The sequence below is a fragment of the Cervus canadensis genome, chromosome 24 (assembly GCF_019320065.1).
Source record: "Cervus canadensis isolate Bull #8, Minnesota chromosome 24, ASM1932006v1, whole genome shotgun sequence".
NCBI classification, from domain to species: Eukaryota; Metazoa; Chordata; class Mammalia; order Artiodactyla; family Cervidae; genus Cervus; species Cervus canadensis.
In genome coordinates this window covers 13,745,279-13,764,832 of record NC_057409.1, presented here as the reverse complement: position 1 = coordinate 13,764,832, position 19,554 = coordinate 13,745,279, and the positions used below count along the sequence as shown (strand labels likewise).

Below are 19,554 nucleotides of genomic sequence, written 5' to 3'. Positions count from 1 at the left end.
GTGCGGCCGCGTGTACCTGTGCGAGGGAAGGCCTAGCCTTGGCCTTTCTGTGCCCGCCCCTGCCCACGGCTCCCCTCCACGTGGGCTCCCCCTTAGCCCTGCCCACCCCCGCTTCCCAGTGCAGCAGACCGGGAGCCCACATGTGCAGGGGGTCCCAGAATGAACCAGAGGTCAGGTGGTGACTGGACCAAGGTCAGCTTCTTCCAGGGTCTGCAGCCAAATGTGATTAAGGCCTGAATCTGCTCCTTTGGGAGAATGGGGAGAAAGCCACTCCTGAAGCCATGCGATCTAAATCTGAGCGCCTGCACGTGTGCTCCATAGTCGCTGTCAGAGGCAGCGCCTCCCCTCCCCCACCCCGCCTCCCCTCTCCAATTAATCACCGGGTCCTGTCAAATTTCCTCATAATCACTGCTCCAGCCCGCCCTTCCTCTCTTCTTCTCTGTCACTACCGCCCAGCCCAGGCCAGCCCCCTCTCTCACCCAGATGATGCAACAGACTCCTCGCGGCTCTCCCGGGTTCCCAGTTTCTATATCCCCCCCCCCCACCTCCCGCAACTCCCCGCAGGGGAACATCCACTTTATTCTCAGGGCAAAGTGCCAGCTCCTCAACCTGTTCAAGGTCTCTGCTCACTGACTGGGCTTACCTGTTGCCCCTTCACTCAGCTCCACAAACTACCAAGAGTTTCCAGGAGAGGTCAGGATCTCTCTTGCCTCTGTGCTTTGCACATAATGTTTCTTAGCCTAAGACCAATCCTCCCTCCTATGGATAAACTTATGCATTCTGAGACTCAGCATAGGCATCACCTCCAGTAGGAAGCCCTTCCTGACTGTCCAGGCTGTGTTCTCATGACATCCTGAGTTGCCTAGCCCCCCAACCTCCACCACCACACACGCTACATGTATTTCTAATGACTTTTGCCCCAAAATTTTGTAAAAAATTTAGAAGAAACACAAAAGTATTAATTGAAACAAAAGTCACTGATAATCCTCTCAGACTTAACTAATTTCTTCCAGACTTTCTTTAAGTGAATTGATTAAATATTTTTGTTATAAAATTAAGAATATCCTATAGGTATAGTTTCTTTTCCTGCTTTGTTTCATTTATCATTATATAATGAACCTTTCCCCAGGTTATTAAAGTTCTTTAAGAACATGACTTTTATTGTTTGCCTAATATTCTTATATATGGATATATTGTATTTTATTTAACCAGCCCTCTATTGCTAGACATTTATGGTGGTTGTGATTTTTTACAGTTACAAATAATGATGATAAGCATCCTTCTGCATGGTTCTTTTTCAGCATCTTTGGTTATTTCTTGGATTGAGTTCCTAAGAGTAGATTAAGAGGCCAAGGGGTCTGTCTGTTTTAAAAGCTCCTGACACCACAGCCCAATGGCCTTCACCTTCCATTGGGAGTCTGAGAATGCTCCAGATTTCAGTTCTCATCAACACTGATGCTGTCTTTGGGGAAAAAAAACAAAAAACTATTAATTTCAATAGGTAAAATTGCATTGTATTGTTGTTTTAATTTGCATGTCTTTGATTACTGGTGAGGATAAAGCTTTTATATCTCCTCTTTCGTGTCATGCACAGATCACGCTGAGCTATAATTATATTTTTACATCCTGCCTCTCCCTCACCAACCTTGGCTTCTGAGGGCAGAGTCTGTTTGGGTCCAATTCTCTGTTTCAGGAGCAGGGACTGAGGAGGTGTTCCCAGAGGGCTGGATGGGTTTAATTGAAGACGTGTCTTCAGCCTACGCTTTGACATTGGGCAGACCTGGAGTCAAGCTTAACTTAGAGGATTGAACTTGGGCAAATTACTTCGCCTCTCTGGGCCTCAGCTTCTGTGTATGATAAGTGGGTTTGAGTGAGGCTTCAATGTGAAGAAGCATGTGAAGAGGCATATGAGCTGTTGTTCGAGTTCTGCTCATGTTCACGTTCAGGGGGCTGAGGGAGGGAGGAATGTGCGGGAATGGCCAACTCTCCCCTCCCAGACACAAGATGGGGTCCAGATGCCTCTTGGTCCAGAGGTGGACAGGGAGCTAAGAGCCAAGGGTCCAGGTGGGCTGGGAAGGGTTGTGGCAGCAGTCAGGCCTGAGCTCCAGTTCAGTTGAGTAGGGCATTTGTGTCCTTGTGTTAGGTCCCAGAGGGGAATTGTTGGTACTGTTCCCATCTGGGAGGGTTTCTGTGTTGGGAGCTGTTACCCACACCGTTGTGTGATATGGTTAAATCACCAGCACCAGAGAGGGACAGCACCTCTGCCCTGGTGGCACAGCATCTCTTCCTGAGATTGGGCCCCTGCCGCGGGAAGTGTCTTAGAGACAAGCCCTTTCGCTGGGAACACCCTCACCCATTCTGGCTCAGGACATGTTCCAAGACAGACACGCACAATTTCTCTGAACATTACCAGCCTAATGATACTGTCATTTGAAGTCTGGAAATGAGGAGAAATCGGCTTTTTCTCGGTAATTAACGTGAGTGATGGGCCTTGAGATGGAGTGGCAACCCCCTTTAAGTGAGAACCAAGCTCTTACGAAAGTCAGCCAGGTCATCCCTCTGCCTCCAGGAAGCTCCACATATCTACCCCTGGCCTCTGTTTGGTCTCCCTTGGATGGGCCAAGGCCCGCTTACCCCTTCCCCTTTGCTATTCCTTTAGGGATCACTTTAGGGGCTGAGCCCTCATGGTCAGGAAGTTCCTCCTTGAGTCTTCTCACAGTCCTTCATGCTGCAGTTCAGTTTACTCTGCCATTGTCCTCCTGAGAGCTGCCTTTATTTTGGGGGGAGTATCCTTGGCTTAGTAGGGGCTTTCTTTATCTCATTTTTTGTAGAAAGCAGAGGTAAAAACACTTGGATAAGACTGGATTGAAATGAGGTACTCCAAGCTTTGCAGCAATATTCCAGAGAAGAACCTGGAGGGATGGGGTAGGGCTTAGCTCTAGTTAAGAGAGAGTTAAAAGCTGACCCAGCTCTTCTAAGTGAAACATCACCAGAGTCATGAATACTTCTCTGGGTGCCTGCCTCAGTTTCCCTACTACCCTCAGGGGAAAATGTTTTTATCCCATCCCTTTGTCTTCTTTGTTCACTTTTGGTGCTGAGGAAGGAGACACAGAGTAAATCAGCTTGAGGCCCTGCCCATGAACATCTCTAAGTCCAGTGGGACAAGAGACGCTGATACTAACGCTGGGAAACAGATCTACAGTGTCACAGAAGAAGGAGGTTACAAAGGGAGCCCAGAAGAGCGAATGGAGGAATCTGGGAGACAGAGGAGGGGGTCTGGAAGGATGCATTTGATAACAAAGGTGGGGTGTTGGAAGAGCAATCCAGGTAGAAGGAGTAGTGTGGTCAAAGGCTGGGAGGTGAGCCAAGAACCTGGCACAATCAGGAAATGGGTCCTAGATCCTGGGACACAGGGTGGGTATAGAGGCTGGAAGAAAGGGAAAGCTGGGAGGTTTCCAGGGGTCAGAGGGTACAAGGCAGTGAATGCTGAGATAGGGCGTTTGAACTTTATCCTGAGGGCACCAGGGAGCCACTGAGGGTTTAACCAAAAGTGATATGGTTGAATTTGTTCCTTAGGTTGATCATTTGGGGAAAATATGGACAGAGCATACAGGACAGGACTAGCAGCCACTCTTACAGTGTCTGTGGTCCTGAGCAAGGGCAGCGGGTTCCAGAGATATTAAGAGGGAAGATCAGATGGGACCCCACAGCACCTGCAGGTGAGATGGGTGGTTGCTGATGGTCCAAGGTCAGGAACCCAAGATGACTCTCAGCACAGTCTCCTCCTCCTCCCCCCATCCCCCACTGGCTCCTTAGGCCTCCAGGAAAATGTTTCAGCTCCCCAGAATGGCGTTCCCAGTCTGGCCCTACCTACATCTTCGAACTCAGCTCCTCCCACCGCCTGGTCCTCTGGCCCAACTGGTTTCTCCACTAGTCATGAGCTCACATCACCCATTCTAGCATCCAAGCCTTTGTTCATGTTAATTACTGTCACCCCCCACCCCATGTCTTCCCTCCTCCCTGCCTCCCCAAAGCCTCCCCACCTCCTCAGTGAAGGAGGCCTTGTCTGCCTCTGCTCCCGCCACCCCCGACCCCCCTCCGCGCCCCCCACCTCGTCAGCCCACTTTCCCTCCTTTCCTCTATAACCTTCACTTAGCAAAGGTCTGAGCAAACCGCGTCCTCAGCACGAACAGTTGTTCAAAGATCTTTAAAGGAGAACTGCAGGCTTTGGCTCAGGTCAGGGAGGAGAGCCGGCTCCCACCCTGCAGGGGCTCTGAGGGGGCCAGGCCAGCAGAGCGGCCTCCTTTGCAGCTATCTCCACTCGGCCAATGGAGTTGTCGTTATTGCTCCAAATTAGGCACCAATTTGCCCGTGTAATTGTTTGCTAATTGGCATGAAATCCTTATGTAATTAGTTGGGCCCCTTATCAGGGAGCCTGGGGAGCCAGAGGTGTTGGTGGGGGGCCACTGGAGCAGGGAGGGTCTAGATGTCTGGGGAAATGTGTCTGAGGGAGGAGGCCCTGAGCTGCCATTGGGGTTGAGACAAGGAAAGGTAGAGACTGCAGAATATCACTGTGGAAAGAACCTTTGGAGAGCCCGGGACTTGCAGCCCATCTTACAGATGGGGAAACTGAGGACAGGGGCAGGAGGAAACTCCTGGGAGCTGGTGGGAGAGCTGGACCGTTTATCTGGGTCAGCTGTCTACAGTGAGCATGGCTGTGGTCTGACTGTGGGTTTTTATGGCATGGCCCATGGCTGGCTGGCCTGTTTCCAAGTAAAGGTACCCCTTTGAGAGGGAGGAAGGGAAAGGGTAGAGGTTGTGGGTACCAGATCCCTTTTGAGTAGGAAATGCATTAGGTAGAAGGCCTAAGAAGGATGTCAAATGGTTAAAGTCGGAGGAGTGATGAGGGCAGACAGGAGGCTCTGAGCCTCCCCCTGGGGAACGACTTTGGTGTTGAGAGGAAAGATGGGGAGGCTAGAAAACTCAGCTTTTTTCCCCCATCCTCACTTGCCGGTAGATACCCCCATATCCCACCCCAGGCTTTTTGATTCTCTGTCTCTGGAAATGGTCCAGCAAAGGTGCTGGAGCCAGCTCATCCAAGCTTATGAGAGCCCATTGTTAAATGTTTAGGAATTTTGCCAACCAGTTGACTTGGTGGTGGTGGTTGAAATTGGCCATCACGGGAGGATTTACACCACAGAAATGGATAAATGCTGTAAATCAAGACCACACCTCCCTACACCCTACTCAAAGCCAGTTGGACAGTTACCAGTGGACCACTGAATTCATCTGAAATGTGATGAAAGAGCCTCAGAGACTCTAATCATGTTAGGGCTCGAAGGTCTCTCCAGATCCCAATACAAGGGGAAACTGAGGCTTAGAAGCCACCGAGGAAGTCTGCGGGTCTCCAGATTTTCAGTCCACGCTCCCCTACGCCCCAGGACTGATAACAGCATAGGGGGCCGCAGAGTTGCTTGAGGATTTGGCCTCCAGAGAGAGGAAGGAGGCACTAAAAATGGACAGGCTGGGTGTGATGGCCAGGAAGGGGGCAGAGGGAGCCAGGGGACCACAGGAATTCATGTTTAAAGGGGCTTCTGTCAACAACCCAGCCTGTTTCCCTGACTCTCTCCCAGGTAGCCGGGTAGTTTGGCAAGTGAGAGGCTGTGGGCCCAGGCAGGATCAGGAGGAGGGGCAGCTAGTACCGGGACCGTTCTGAGGATGCCATTTTAATCACATGGTCCCACCCCCACACCCTATCCCTAGCAGCCAGTCTCCCCCAGAATTGACTCTCACGCCCCAGGTTGCTCTTCATCCTCTTCCCTGAAGTCTGTCCTTAATCTCTCCAGCTGCATCAGCTCCCAAAGTTCCATTCTCTCTAATCCCTATCTTTACCCAAATCTCTCCTGTTTCCTGGTCACCATCCCCGGATGTCCTGAAGGCACCTCAATGCAGTGTGTCCAAAATAGAAATCATCGACTTCCCACGAGTCTTTCCCCATCTGAGTAAATGGCACGCTTCCCCTTAGGGCTTTTGCACTTGCAATTCCTCCTATTTGGACAGCTCTTCCTCCCAATATCCCTCACCTCCTTCAGGTCTCTGCTCGGATGTCACCTTCCCAGAGACACTTTACCCCAAATTGACCTCATTCACCTCTACCTCTCCTGCCTGCTCACCCAACACTATCTTCCTTCTTTGTACTTAGCAACACTCACATCCCATATACTTATCCTTGTGTGTCTAGCTTTCCTCCCCCACTAGAAGGTCGTCAGTTCCACATAAGCACAGCAGTTATGTGGTCAGGTTCTAGAAGTTCCTTGAGTTCCTAGATTGTATCCATTTCACTCTCTTAGTACCATACACTTTTAGTAAGCTCTCACTAAGTATTTGTTGAATGAATGAATGATTGAGCCTCTAACCAGTCACCTTCTCCACTCCTGGCTCTTCAAATCCACCTTCCAGTTGACCATTGTCATTCCTTTAACAAACTTGACTATGATTCTAAAATCTAGCTCTAGTTTACCTTAAAAGACCCTCAGTGATATATTTTCATTTTAACCTCCAGTTTCACACATCCTTCCCCAAACAACTGCACACACAGGCACTGGCACAGAGCCTAGATACACCGTTTCTGCCTGTGTATAGAGCTCCCTCGGCCCTTAGGTGGTCCTCTACTTTCTCCGACTCATTTACTGCTTTTCTTCCTTCAGTCCCTAGTGTTTCTGGAGCAGCCCCTTGGTGCCAGTCCCTTGCTGAGCCTTACTGGGAGGAGTCAGCCCCTACCCTCCTCAAAATTCTCCCCATCTCTCCGGGAATGTGTGTGTGTGAATGCTCAGCCTTGTCCAATTCTTTGCGATCCCATGGACTGAAGCCCACCAGGCTCCTCTGTCCATGGGATTCCCCAGGGAAGAATACTGGCATGGGTAGCCATGTCCTCCTCCAGGGGATCTTCCCAATCCAGGGATCAGACCCATGTCTCCTGCATTGGCAGGCGGATTCTTTACCACTTGAGCCACCTAAGAAATAGGACCTGAAATCTTCTCATCCCTAGTTTCTCTTTTATTGTCATTTGGAGCCCCTGTCCCGAGGCAAGCCCCTGGAGGGCCCTCAGAGGAGGCAACCCCTGGCTCTCATCTGCCTCTTGCTATGGGATCACACATTATTAGAATGATCAAGAATAACTGGATCTGGGGTCGTTGTGCCCCTCCTGCCGGCTTCAGGGAGGCAGGATGCAGGGTGAACCCTCCCTGTCAGGGCCCAACTTAGGGCCTAAGTGAGTGAAGGGAACAAGGAGTGATTCAGGCTACTTCTCTTCCCTAGGACTTCTGAACCTGGGTGCGAAACCCAGGAAGAGCTGTGATTCAAGGGAGTGAAATGTGCACACAAACTTGCCGGTCTCTGGAGCCTGGCCTCTTAGCCGGGTGTCAGGGGCCTGTCTCACATTCCTGTCTGTGTCAGGCATGTTAGGAATGTGTCCAGTGCCTTTGCATTAGTGTTGTGTGCGCCTGGCCGGTTAGGAGCCGGCCCCACCTTGGTACCCCCGTGGTCCTTCCTGCGCTCTAGCTTGAGCCTCAGGGCAGCCACAGGTCGGCGGCAGCTCAAGACTGATGAGCTGCCCCTGCGCCCTCAGAAAAGCGCCAGCGTCAAACAGGCGCCGCTCCGCCCTTCGGGCTAATAGCCCATCCTCTCCAGCGGTTGCCTCCGAGAGCCGATTGAGCGCCCACGGGTCAGAGAGCCCGAAGGCCTGCAGTGAGGGGAGGAGCAGGGCTCGGGTGGGCCGTGCCGGGCGGCGGCCTGCCCGGGATGCTCCCGCAGGCGCCCAGAGACACACAGCGCTGCGGGAGGCGGTGGCCGGCGGCCGGGCCTGCTCCCGGAGCCCTGCGCCCTCAGCCCAGCTCACGAACACCCACTTCTGCACCCTCGCACGGACGCACCGACACTCGAGGGCGCCAACCCCGGCGGAGACGCAGTGACACAGACACCCGAGTGCGCAAACGCAAGGACCTGATCGCAGCTTCAGGCGGGGGCTGGACGCGAACACACGGGGACCAACACATTCAGACAGACTCCTTCCTGCAAACGCCCGCCCCCTAGGCTCATCAGACCAAACGCGGGACCACACATGCGAGCAGACACACCAACACACCCTCAGTGACATAGCGAGCCCCCAGTCGCACTGGCACACTCGCAGACGCACGCAGGACCGAGACCACGGACACACACACGCTGGGGCGGACTCGTCCTAGAAACCACGCTCACAGAGGCGGAGGCGTGCCCACAGTGCGCACAAACATCCGACACAGCCCGGTGGATATTCACGCAGTGACGGAGACCCCGATCCCCGGGCTCCCGGTCACTGGATCGCAGCCAACGCCGGGCTCGTCCCGGCCCCACAGAGACCCAGTCCCAAAGCGCGTCCACCCAGACTGCACGCCACACATGCAGGCGCGCGTGAGCAGACACACCAGCGCCACACACACAATCGCACAACGCAGACGCACTTGGGCCCCAGCTGCCTTTGAAATTCAAATCGGCGCTGTCTTCTGCCGGCTCTGCGACCCTGCGGCCGGGCCCCCCAGCCGCGTTATCGCCACCCGCCCCCCATCCCGATCCCCAGCGGAAATTAAAATTCATTTCAGGGGAGACCTGGGCGGAGCTCAGGTCGCTGCAGCCTCTGCGGGGAGTGCCCTTTCTAAGTGAAGGGGTGCCTGGCTCCGAGGGACCAGGAACCCCTGCCCCTGCAGCTATGTGACCTTGACCTGGTGGCCAGCAGTTTCTGGGGCCCCTCAGGAGGTGTCTCCCTTCAAAAGGCAAGCACAAAGCTCACCGAGTTTGTTGAGAGTGAGGGGCACCGCCAAGGTCTCAGCGTGAGAGTGAGTACTTCCCCCGGGGGCTTCTTGGGAAGAATTAGTTCAAAAAGTCCCCCAAGACAAGAATCACCATGTCACGTGTCTAGATCTGCAGACACACAAAACACATATCCACACATAATCTACACTCCTCATCTAGACACACACATACACACATTTATAACACCCAGGTCCACAACCAGCCACAGACACACACCAAATAGTATCACACACACACACAGGCCCCCTGCAGGGAACCGAAGGCCTGCCAACAACCCCAAGCACACACAGGAACACACACCACAGGCTGGTACAGACAGGTACCAAATACTGATGCACAGACACACACAGGCCTGCAAATTGCACACACCCTAACTCATATGCCACCCCAAGGCACAGATACTCACAGGCCTGAAAACACTTTCTCCTACACACACATACACACACACACACACTGAACAGAAACACCATACACTCTGGTTGCACACAAACCAAACACTGCCCTGTCAACACCCAACACGTTCACCCAGGCGCTGGGTGCACAGATCCTAGTATCAGACACAGGTACCCATTCTATATCATATATATACCCAAACCAAAAAAAAAAAAAAATCAGTGCACAAAAACACCACACACTCTGCATGCAAACACACACACACACACACACACACACACACACAGCAGAGATCCCCAGAGCCAGGCCCAGGCTTCTGACGTACAAGGCCTGGGCAGACACACCGTATACACACACAGATTCTGCCCCCACGCATTGACGCACACAACCACCCACTCGTGTACCCAAGCTCAGCCCCACTCACTCCTACTCTGACATGCAGAACACGGGCTTAGTGATGCACCCTGGGGCCTCTCCCCTCCAAACACAACACTGGGGAGCCTTCTTGGCCCCCTCCCCTGAGCCCCAACCCCCTGCCTCAGTCACAGGGCTAGCCTCCAAGTCTGAGACCCTCAGAGGTGACAGTTGCCAGGGTTGGCATTGAGCTGGCCCCAGCCCCTCACCTGGCAGTAGTCGTTGCCTTCCTGCCAGCATGATGTTAAAGATGAGTGATGTCCTCCTGGGTTGTGTCCTTGTGCAGTGGTATCTGAGGGGACTGTGGTTGTACCAGCCAGGGAAGTGTGTAGGTGTCAGCCGGCATGTGGCATGTGTCATGTCCTTCCCAACACCCTCAGCAAAACCCTGGTTGTCTCCCCCAAATACAGGCAATCCAGCTTCAGCCTCTCTTTTCAGTTAGCAGGCCTTGGGAGTCAGACCCCTCTCAGATCTCTCACCCTGAGGGAGCTGGTCTTCTCCGGAAGATCATCTCTAATCCTGAAATAAATTATTTTCCACAGTTGGCCGTTGGTCTGTCCTCTGGGGGGCGAGGGGTAGCAAGGAGGCCGAAGATGAGGCAGGATTAACACAGGACGTTCCTGGGTGAGGGGAGGTACAAGTTCTCTCTGCCTCTCTCTGTAAGCCACAGTTTCCTCATCTGTGAAATGGGAGTGACCCTACCAACTTAAGGGGTTGTTCAGATGCCCTGGAGAAGGGAAAGGCTACCAACTCCAGTATTCTGGCCTGGAGAACTCCATGGACTATACAGTTCATGGGGTCGCATAGAGTTGGACTCGACCGAGCGACTTTCACTTTCACTTTCCAGGGGCTAATTGTGACAAGAAGTTACAAATAGCCGGCACAGTGTCAGGCCCAAGCGGCTGAGCGGGTCCCTCTAGGTCACCCCCCTCCGCCCCCGCCTGCTCTGCTCGTGTCCGGCTTGGCAGGAGCCCAGTTCAGCAGGATCCAGGTGGCATAGAGCCCACCTTGGGTGGGGGGGCGGGTGGAGAGAAAATCCAGTATCCTAGATGGTGGGAACACACGTGTCCCCTGACTGCCAGTGTGCCCCACGCCTGCCAGTTATCCCAGGCCCTCACCGAGGGACTTTCCCCCACACTCTGGAGCGGCTGCCAGGGCTCTTAGCCCCTAAGGCCTGCAGCAGCGGGTCTGTGTGGGGGAGAGGGGGGTGGGATTAGACCTCAGAGAGAATTTACCAAGGGAGTGCCCGGGCTGCCTCCTGTCAACCCGGAGGGACTGTGTCTGAACACAGCCTTGATCCGGAGGTGACAGGACTGATAGGTAAGCCAGACAGGTCTCTACTGCACCAGAAAAGTGGAGGGGGTCGCGTCCTGGGGTTGGGTGTGTGTGGTTAATTATATACCTGCGTGCCCTGGGCGAGTGTGTATGTCCGCGTGTCAGTGACTGTGTGTGGATGTAGTTTTGTCCTATGTGCGTCTGTGTGTGCGTGTGTATGTTTACAGAGACAAGGATAGCAGAAAAGGAGCCAGGTCTTCCAAATAAGGAGAGGAGGTGCTACGGAGACGTGGATCTGGACTCAGTTTCTCTACAGGACTCACACGTGCACACTGTCTTGGTCACACGCTGACTCTGGCCGCCTCCTTCGCTGCAACGATTTTAGCAGATAAGAACTTCAGCTGGTGTGGGGCAGCGGAGGAGGGCACTGGGAAGGCCTCAAGGTCAGGGCCCCATCCTGTGTCATCTCCATGACCCAGAACCTAGCACAGCCCACAGCCCAGAGTAAGCCTGAAAGGGGCCCATATTCACGCAGATGACACCTCCCTGCATCCGGCACTTTGTCTTTATTGTCTCACGTGACCTTACATCAGTTGTCTTAGGTTAAGATCATTATTTCCATTTTACAGAAAAGAAAACTGAGGCTCGGAGAGCATAAGTGACTTGGACAAGGTCACACAACCAGTGAGGAACAGAGGCAGGAGTCTAGATCTGTGTGATCCAAGGGCCTGATCTCCTTCTGGTTCATCACGTGGGAAACTGTTAAACACTTATTTTATTGGGCAAGCGTTGATCGAAGATCTCATATTGGAAGCTCTTTGAAGGTGGGGTCTATGCTTGTCCTTTCATCACTCACTCCCTCAACATTTATTATCTCCTATGTATCTGGCATCATGCTTTGTGCCAGGAGATCCAATGGTGAATGGATGGACAAGGTCCCTGCCTTTATAGGACTCATAGTCCAGTGGGGAAAACAGATGACATGTGGGGAAACAGACAACATATTTTCAGAGTAATGAGTGCTAGGAAGGAAATACAGCAAGGCAATGGTCTCAAGCGAATGGAGTGGGGTGGACAGGGGCCAGGAGGCAGGTGGGGGCGGGGAGGGCACCTGCTTTAGAAGTGTCATCATGGAGGCCTCCAGGAGGAGGTGATAATAGAACCATGATCTTCCTGATGAGGAGTCAGTCATGGGAAGTGCTGGGAGGAGGAGAGTTTGGAGTTTTCCAAGAGCAGCAAGGAGACCTGTGTCACCTGAGCTTTCTGTGGGGGTGAGGTAGTGGCTCTGGAGAGGCTTAAGGGCCAGGTCATGCAGGGCCTAGAAGGTCACAGTGCTCAGTGAGGTGGGAAGTCATTGGAGGCTTTAAGAAGGGGTATCCTGATTTACATGTTAAAAAGATGGCTCAAGGACTTCCCTGGAGACCCAATGGTTAAAACTCCATGCTTCCACTGCAGGGTGCATGGGTTCAATCCCTGGTTGGGGAACATGGCCAAAAAAAAAAAAAGATGGTTCGGTGAGCTCCAGAAGAATGAGAAGTAGAAGTGGAAACCTGGAAATTAAATAAGAGAGAGTTCAGGTACCAGGTATTGGCAACTTGGACCCTGGTGTTGGCAGTGGGGATGTGAAGAGTGAATAAATAGATTTGAGATATTCTGGGAGGTAGAAGCAATAGGACTTGCTGATGGTCTGTATCTTGATGCCTGAAGTGAAAGTGTTAGCTGTTCAGTTGTATCTGACTCTGCAGCCCCATGGACTGTATGTAGCCTGCCAGCCTCCTCTGTCCATGGATTCCCTAGGCAAGAATACTGGAGTGGGTAGCCATTCCCTTCTCCAGGGGATCTTTCTGACCCAGGGATCAAAGCTGGGTCTCCTGCATTGCAAGCAGATTCTTTACCATCTGAGCCACCAGGGAATAATCCTATCTTGGTACCTAGTACATAGTAAACACTCAATAAATACTTGTTGAATGAGTGAAGGCATCTTCTTCATGCCAGGCTCTTGTCCACATCCTCCAGTATAAGACGTGTGTAAAGATCCCCCAGGACCCTAACATTCTTCTCTATCCTCTGCCCCAGGGCCTAGGGGCCAGAGAATGCAACCCCAAGGGTTGTACACAAACCAGACACTGACCTTCTGGGAAGATTTAGTTGTGTTGTGCTAAGTTGCTTCAGTTGTGTCTGACTCTTTGTGACCCCATGGCCTGTAGCCTGCCAGGCTCCCCTGTCCATGGGATTCTCCAGGCAAGAATACTGGAGTGGTTGCCATTTCCTTCTCCAGGGGATCTTCCCAACCCAGGGATCGAACCTGCATGTCTTACATCTCCTGCATTGGCAGGTGGGTTCTTTACCACCGGCACCACCTGGGATTTAGGTAGGCAGCAACAAATCCTCCCTTTTCTCCCTAACTCATAGTACCAAGAAAATGACAAACATTCAGCCTGGGTTGCCCCAGGATCCTAACTCTTTTGGCATCTGCAGCAGGAGGAATGGGAGCTAGATATGCAGGACATCCTGCAGGCCGAGAGGGCTGGCCCATCCATCTTTTCCAGGATACCCCGCCAGGATCCATGACAGCCAGAACACTGAGGTATTTGTCACATGAGCTCTGGGACAGATCCTGGTAGAAGACTGTCATATAGAAGTGGGTGTCTTTGGGGACATGTTATGAGCTTCTGATAAGTGTCTGAGGTGGGTGTGGGTGTCTGGAAGGAGACTTTGGTACCCAGAATTCTGGGTTGCTGTAGGTGCCTGGCTGGGTGGCAGTGAAGAGCAGAGGCTGAGGGAGGGGTGCTCCTAGGTCCCACTGGCTAGAAGGAAACCTGCCCAGGCTCTGGGCCAAATAAATCATTGGGAAGGGAAGAAGAACATTTTCTCATCTGTTTAAAGGGCAACGAAGCATAGCGGTGGCTAGCCCAGTGGGAGGCAGGGCTGAGACCCAGCGCACAAGGCTGGGGTTGTTCCCCCCTCGACCCACTGTCCCCTCCCGTGCTGTTCCACTAAGGACTATGCTGTCTCTTGCCTGGGCCACTGGTGATCCTTACTGTTAACAAAGATACATATTAATCGGTAATCAAAACTATTTAAAAAAGGCCCTCTTCAGGGGCATAGCTCTTGCTAATCCATGTTTTTTAATCCGAGCTCATTTATACCATTTCACAGATAAGGAAACAGAGGCTCAGAAAGCTGAAGGATTTTCTCAAGGTTCTCCATAGGAGAGCAAGCAGACAGTGTGACTGCTAGGTGCCCTTATGGGATCAGCCCCCTCAATGCCATCAGAGGTCCCAGAAGGGGGGTCCCAATGGGACTAAAGGGCTGGATTCATTGTCCTTGTCCAGTCTGTGGAGTGGGGACCCATGGGAGATATCTTTTCACCCCCCACAAGCCCTCTGTGCTCAAGCTCTGGCCGATACCCCTTACCGGGCCCAGGTTCTGAGCCAGGTTCCCTGCAGGCCCTCCTGCGGCTAAGACTTGTTGTTCCCACCCCTGCCAGGGCTATCAGAGAAGTAATTTCTCTTCAACCAGCTGGATTTGAATATGGAAACGATTTGTAATTACTCCAAGTCCTCCTGGGTGGCATTATCACCAGAGTGAGTATAGAAGGGCAGGGGCTCCTGGAAAAGGAGGTGGGGAAGCCCCAGTGCAGAGACGCACCTTGAGAGAGCCTTCTGGAGGTTCCACCTAACTCAGCCTGCTTCTGCACAACCCCTGGGAGGTCCTGCTCTCTCCACCCTGCTCCCACAGCCCCTCCTGCCTTGCTGATCTCCCCACCCTGCCCAAATGAACCCCCCAAGTATGGGGTACCATCTCTGCCAGTCCCTCTCTCTGTCTGACCACCTGTCTCTCCTACGGCATGCATTTTTGTAACTGAAAGAACGGGGTCAAGAACTCTGAGGACTACCAAGGCACAGAGAAACAGACAAAAGCCTGCTGTCTCTCAGGAGCCAGGCCTCCCAATCCCCTGCACCCAGCTGCATCCTAGGGGAAGGGGGAGGGCCTCAGGGATCCAGCTGCATCACATCTGCAAGAGACCTTCCCCGCGTTTCTCTGGGCTCTGGGGCTCTAGTATGCTAATATCATGAATATTCATAGGGAGGAAGGCAGGCTCTGGGTAGGAGTGGAAGGGGCTGGAGCCGTGAAGGACAGGGTCCTTACCTCGTTGTGGGCATCCCACGTCCTGAGGACTCTCTTCATTTGCCCATCTCCTTAAGACCTCAACTCCAGCCACCCCACTGTCCCTCTCAGTGCCCAAGTAAGGAGGCCCAGGATTGCCCACTGTCCTTGGGATTTTTCTCAACACACCATGCAGATGGCAAGGCCCACTTGGGCATAGCTTTCCCCACCACGGCTGAACCTCCAAACCTAGAGACTTGGGGTGTGCTTGAAGGTGCCCAGTAAGAACCCAGGGCTGCCTGCCGGTGCTAGGGCAAGGCACAGGCCTCCTTGGGCTCTCGTTGGGAGAGGAAAGGTGCCAGCCCTCCTGCCTGCTTCATCCAACCTCATAAATTGCCTTAAGGTGACAGGTGAGATTCCTTCATCACCCCTTATTACCTCCTTCTATTAAAGTCGATAATCTCTCACAATCACTCACAACAAATGTCATGGAGACTGCTGGAGAGGCGAGAGATGGAGGGAAGGAATGAGGGGGGGGGGCTTTTTCTCTGGTACTGACCCCGGGAAGAGGTGGTCTTATCCTGCCCCATATCACAGGAAACACAAATTCAAGGTGCTCCCGTAGAGAGGTGGGGTTGGGATTGGATGGACTGGGGACTTCCTTGCTTCCCAGGTTTGGCCTCCTCCTGGTCAGAGAACCTTCAAAAAGTAGAGTTCCTGAAACCATCCCACCCTCACTGCAAAGCTGCCCCCTGCTGGCTACTCCTCTGACCAGAGCCCTCCGATTAACCTACTTGTCTTTGGCGGAAGTGGTGTGTCCCTGGTCTGCCCACCTTCCTGGTGGCAACAAGCCCAGGCCACAAACCGCCCCACCAGGGCCCGGAGCCATGGGCATCTCCCTGAATGCTGTCTTTACTGTGTGGGCTCTGGCCCCACCCAACTGTTCCTGGGTGCATTGCCAGGATGGGGAGGGGGTGGGCCTGTAGGTTTCTGCTGCTTCTACACAAACAGATGCAACATGGGGGCGCCCCTGGCACATGGAAAGGCACTTGGGGGAATAGACAGGCACTCAGGAAAACATGTAACACACCGCACACGTGTAGCATCCCCGTGCCTAGGGACATGCAACACGGCCCAGTTTACACAGGAGTATGCACCAAACAGCACACTGCAGTGAACATGTGTGGCTCCTACATACAAGTGATGCGCCGCATTCGGCACATATGTGGCACTTGGAAGCGTGCACATCTATAGCGTCCTTACCCACAGGAACAAGCAACATGCATGCAGGACCTGAGCACACACTAACGCACCGTGCATGTGTGTGGCGGTTGCATGCAGAGCCAGGCTACGTTGCAGGGCACACAGGGCACCTGTATGCATAAGCATATGCAAAGTTCAGTGCACAGTGAGGGGCACCTGCACGCACAGGGGTATGCAATTTGCCGTGCACACGGGGAAAGGGGGGTGGGAACGCTTCAGCCCTCAGGGCCCCAGAGACCCTGGTTGCGCGAGATGCCTCGGGCCTGGGGTATCTCCGGAGTGGTGTCGCCGATCGCCTCATCCTGCGGTCCAGGAGGCCGAGGGAGGGGCGGGGGCTTACCCGGGGCTTCTCCCGCGCCGGCGCCGGGGGCCCAGGGCGGGGAGGGGGAGGGTGCGCTTGGCTCGGCTGGCGCTGCTCCCCCTTTAACAGGAGGCGGCGCGCGTCGCCCCCACCCCCGTCACCCCCCTCCCGCCCCTTCTCCCGCGGCTCCTAGCGCCCAGCCCGGCGCGCGCCCCCTCCCGGGCCCGGCCCGCGCAGGCGCCGCGTCCCGCCTCGGCCGTCACTCGGCCCGGCGCGCGCTGCGGGCAGCGGCCGGAGCGGCCGGAGGAACCCGGTTTGGCGGCGGCGGCGTTCGGAGACCGAGGAGGATGCGGCGCCGGCTTCTAGAGCCCTGGGCTGCGGCCGCCGCCCGCGAATAGGAGGCGGCGCGCAGCGCGGGCGGTGCTCGGGGCGGAGGAGCGGGGAGCCGGGGGGTGGGGGGCGGCGTGGCGAGGAGGCGGCGGCAGGAGCCCGCGCCCGGCCCGGCGCCCGCCCGCCCCGCGCGGCTCCGCGGCGCCTTTTCTGCACCCGCCGCTCGGCGGAGCGGGAGCCTCGGCCCTCCGCGCGGCTGCAGCGAGCTGCCCCGCGCCCGGCCAAGCCCCCGCCTTAGGGATGGCAAACTTGCGCCCCGTGGCCGCCTCCGCCAGCGCCGGCCCCCGCTCCTGCTGCTGACGGCGCCCAGGTGAGTGCTCGGCCCCAGACCGCGCCCGGGCCCGCACTGAGCCCTCCCGGCGCGGTCCGATTTCCTCACCGGCCCGGACTAGGGGCGCTCCCCCAGCCCACCTCTGCCGAATTCTCCCCCGCCCGAACTGAGTTCGTTCAGCATCTATTTACCCACTCGCATCTCTTTGGGAACTTACAAGCCTGGGGCCGAGGTCCCCTTCATCTCCGGTGAGTCCCTTTTCTGTCCCTCCTTACCCATCTCTGCCAAAGCCCCTCGGTCTTGTCCCCCAGCTCTGACCCAGACCTACCCCCATCGTTCCCTCAAGTCTTTTCCCGATCTGATCCTGGATCCGGGGTTGCGCCCCCACCCTTGAATAGAATCCCTCTCTCCAACCTGCAACTCGACTGTGTCTCCCCCGTTAATCCCCCCTCCTCGTCTGGGGCTGAAGCCTGCTCCTCCCCTCCACTTCATCTCTGCACGGAGTCCTTCCTGTCCCCGTCCATGTCTGCCCACAGTTACTGCCTTTCCCCGCACCGGTAACCCCACCATGCTTCCCCCTCTTATTTCTGTCCTGATTGCCCCCCTCCCCCATATCTGCCCGGGCGTCCCGCTATCCCTCACCAATCTCTGCTGCAAGTCCCCTCCCCCTCAGCCTGGACTTGGGGCCGTGTCCCCCATGTCTACTCCGAGCCCCCTCCTCTCCAGCCTGGGATCTCGACTGGCCCCGCATCCCTGCCTCCCTTGTCCATCTTTGGTCAGAGTCTCTCTGTCCATCCCCCATTCCTCTCTTTCCACCCCCAGGGCATAGAGCTGGGCACCAAACGCACCCTCCCGCAGCCCCGGGGGCTGGCACGATGAGGGGGGGGGGGTGTTGCGGGTTGTAGGCTCTGAAGTTGGCGGCCACTCCCGCAGTCAGCTGGGTCCGAGAGAAGTCCTCCGCGCCACGGCCAGTGCGGAGCGGGCGAAGGGTCTGGTGCCCGCGGGGGGAGGGGCTCCCGGGCCAAGGGATGCTGCCTGCCTGCCCGCCTCGCCAGCTGCCGGCCGGGCCCCTGGGTGTCCTCTGGCGCCCCCTGCCCGCAGTCCTGGACCCGCCGCCCCTTTTCCTCCCGCGGGCAACCCCAGGTTTCCGCAGCCCGAGCATCAGCGGTGGCTGCGGGACTGGCGCTGGGAAGTCCCTGAGGAGAGGAGATTGGTGGGCGAGGCTGGGTGCTCCCTCGTGCTAGCAGTGCGGGAACAGTCCTGGTTGTCTGGCCATATGCTCTGGGGATGGGGTGTGGGGTGGGCAGGAGGGCTTATCCCAGGAGCCCTGTGAGCCCCCAGGTACAGACCAGCAGGACTGGCCCCTGGATTTGAGGCGGTCTGGTTAGGATTGTTTGGGCTTGGGCAGGTGTCCCCGGAGAGCCTCTGCCTGTCTACCCCATGGCAGTACCCACTAGATAGGGATGGGGGCAAAAGTGGGCTCTGGCTTGGGCATGAAGTAGGCAGTGGGGGAATCCACTTGGCCCTGCCTGGGACAGAAAGGGGACCTAGGGAGCATCCCTAAAGCTGCCACAGGGGTGAGGGTCAGTGTGGACCCTGCAGGGTATGCCCTAGTTGGGTGGGGGCCTTGAGGGAGGGTCTTCCTTGGACCAAGATTGACAGATTTCTCCGCTCTTCTTCCCTTGTCTGCCTTCTCCTCCCCTTTTCTTTCCCCCTCCCCCATCACTCTTTAGAAGGAGCTAGGTTCAGTCTGCGGTGGGTGTGTGTGGCAGGCATTTCTCTAACCCACGGTGAGGTCCCAGCTAGTCCCTGCCCTCTTCCCTCTCTCCCAACCTCCAGGAAATGGAGCTGAGTAAGTAGTTAGAAACTCAGCTTTTGGTTGGATAACCTGGGTTCAAAACTGTGTGACCTGGGCAAGCTATATAACCTTTTTGAGTGTCAGTTGGCCCTCCATAAAATGGGTCAGTGATATATCTAATGGTATATCTAATGGTATCTAATGGTATTAGGTAGTTTGTATAGAGAGTCTAGCACCTAATAATGCTTGACAATGATAGGTGTGTTGGGCTATTTCCTCTTCAAGGCCAAAGTCAAGCCCCTCTCCACTCCACACCACTCCTTATCCCAGAGGAGAAAGGCAGGACAAGTTCTGTGACACTGTTCCAGCCTCCAGGATAATAAAGCCAGAAAACAGCTCCAGGGCCCATCATGATGGGTCCAGGGAGCCAGTGACCATTAGTCTCCCCAACTACTCACCCATCCTTCAACATCCCCGCTAGACTCCTGTGTG

General features: G+C 55.0%; 1 protein-coding gene across 9 annotated transcripts in view; it reads left to right on the top strand.

Annotated features, from left to right (window-relative positions):
• Positions 1-16,856: 16,856 nt before the first annotated feature.
• The window catches only part of ADGRB2 (adhesion G protein-coupled receptor B2), a 37,169-nt gene continuing 34,471 nt past the window's right edge, over positions 16,857-19,554 (top strand). For 3 of the 9 annotated variants that reach the window (XM_043445668.1, XM_043445667.1, XM_043445663.1), the window contains exon 1: positions 16,867-17,303. The gene's annotated coding sequence lies outside the window, so the exon portion shown is untranslated. Of the gene's footprint in view, positions 17,304-17,402; positions 17,513-19,554 lie in introns of those variants that run through there. The other 6 variants (XM_043445675.1, XM_043445665.1, XM_043445669.1 and 3 more) reach the window with 6 other exon arrangements.